Here is a 2,416-nt window from a genome sequence, read left to right on the forward strand (position 1 = left end):
AAGCATGTCAGAAGGACAGTTTCTGATCAATTGTTTGTATCTTTCCCAAGCTTCATAGAGGGATTCTCCATCCTTCTGTCTGAAGGTTTGGACTTCCACTCTAAGCTTACTTAATTTTTGAGGTGGAAAGAACTTTGCCAAGAAGGCATTGACTAGCTTTTCCCATGAGTCCAGGCTTTCTTTAGGTTGTGAGTCCAACCATGTCCTAGCTCTGTCTCTTACAGCAAAAGGGAATAGCATAAGTCTGTAGACCTCAGGGTCAACCCCATTAGTCTTGACAGTGTCACAGATTTGCAAGAATTCAGCTAAGAATTGATGAGGATCTTCCAATGGAAGTCCATGGAACTTGCAATTCTGTTGCATTAGAGAAACTAATTGAGGCTTAAGCTCAAAGTTGTTTGCTCCAATAGCAGGGATAGAGATGCTTCTCCCATAGAAGTCGGGAGTAGGTGCAGTAAAGTCACCCAGCCCCTTCCTTGCATTGTTTGCATTGTTGTTGTTTTCGGCTGCCATGTCTTCTTCTTTGAAGATTTCTGTTAGGTCTTCTACAGAGGGTTGTGCCTTAGCTTCTCTTAGCTTTCGCTTCAAGGTCCTTTCAGGTTCAGGGTCAGCTTCAACAAGAATGCCTTTGTCTTTGTTCCTGCTCATATGAAAGAGAAGAGAACAAGAAAATGTGGAATCCTCTATGTCACAGTATAGAGATTCCTTGAGGTGTCAGAGAAGAAGAAAATTAGAAGGAAGAGGTAGAAGAATTCGAACTTAATCAGATAGAGTTCGAATTGTGCATTGAGGAGGAGTGGTACTCCATAAATAGAAGGATATGAGAAGAGGGGAAGAGAATTTTCGAAAATTAAGTTAAAAAGATTTTAAAAACATTTTTGAAAAATTGATTGATAATTTTCGAAAACTAAAGGTGGGAAAGAAATCAAGTGATTTTTGAAAAAGATTTTGAAAAAAATATGATTGAAGACTATTTTTGAAAAAGATGTGATTAAAAAGATTTGATTGAAAAGTTATGGTTTAAAAAAAAGATATGATTGAAAAGATATGATTTGAAAACAAAATTAAAAAAAAAGATTTTATTTTAAAAATTAATGACTTGCCTAACAAGAAAAGATATGATTCAAACATTAAACCTTTCTCAACAGAAAAGGCAACATACTTGAAATGTTCAATCAAATCATTAATTGTTAGCAAGTATCTTTGAAAAAGGAAAGAAATTGATTTTGAAAACATTTGATTGAAAAGATATGATTTGAAAAAGATTTGATTTTGAAAAACTTAAAAAACTTGGAAAAAAATTGATTTGAAAACATAATCTTCCCTCTTGTTCCATCCTGGCGTTAAACGCCCAGAATGGTGCACATTCTGGCGTTTAACGCCCAATGCACTACCTTTTTGGGCGTTAAACGCCCAACCAGGTACCCTGGCTGGTGTTTAAACGCCAGTCTATCCTTCTTCACTGGGCGTTTTGAACGCCCAGCTTTTTCTGTGTAATTCCTCTGCTGCATGTTCTGAATCTTTAGTTCCCTGTACTATTGACTTGAAAATAGAACCAAGATCAACTAAACAATGCATGCAAGACACCAAACTTAAAATTAGACACTAGACTCAAACAAGAAACATAAAATATTTTTGGGTTTTTTTATGATTTTGAAAATTTTTTTGGATTTTTCGAAAATTATATGGAAATAGAAAATAAAGGTTTCAGAATTCTCAATTTGGATTCCAGGAATCATTGCAATGCTAGTCTAAGACTTCAGTCCAGGAATTAGACATAGCTTCACAGCCAGCCAAGCTTTCAAAGAAAGCTTCGGTCCAAAACACTAGACATGGCCAATGGCCAGCCAAGCCTTAGCAGATCATTGCTCCAATAGCAAGATTGATAGAAATCAACAAGCTCTTGTGATGATCAGTTGAAACCTCGGTCCAATAAGATTAGACATGGCTTCTCAGCCAGCCAGATTTCAACAGATCATCATGAAACTCTAGAATTCATTTTTAAGAACTCTGAAAAAAAATACCTAATCTAAGCAACAAGATGAACCGTCAGTTGTGCATACACGAAACAATCCCCGGCAACGGCGCCAAAAACTTGGTGTGCGAAATTGTGATCACTACTTTTCACAACTCAATTAATCCCTAGTAATGGCCCCAAAAACTTGGTGCTCAATACCATGGCATAAACACAACTTTGCACAACTAACCAGCAAGTGCACTGGGTCGTCCAAGTAATAAACCTTACGCGAGTAAGGGTCGATCCCACGGAGATTGTTGGTATGAAGCAAGCTATGGTCACCTTGTAAATCTTAGTCAGGCAGACTCAATTGGGTATAGATGATATATGAATAAAACATAAAGATAAAGATAGAGATACTTATGTAATTCATTGGTGAGAGCTTCAGATAAGCGAATG

The 2,416-nt window shown here is 36.8% G+C and overlaps 1 non-coding gene across 1 annotated transcript; it reads left to right on the top strand.

Moving 5' to 3' along the window:
- LOC130963758 (small nucleolar RNA R71) lies at window positions 1–108 on the top strand. Its single transcript, XR_009079876.1, has one exon. It is a non-coding gene; the product is annotated as a small nucleolar RNA R71 (small nucleolar RNA).
- Window positions 109–2,416: the final 2,308 nt, after the last annotated feature.

This window comes from Arachis stenosperma, chromosome 2, assembly GCF_014773155.1.
Source record: "Arachis stenosperma cultivar V10309 chromosome 2, arast.V10309.gnm1.PFL2, whole genome shotgun sequence".
NCBI classification, from domain to species: Eukaryota; Viridiplantae; Streptophyta; class Magnoliopsida; order Fabales; family Fabaceae; genus Arachis; species Arachis stenosperma.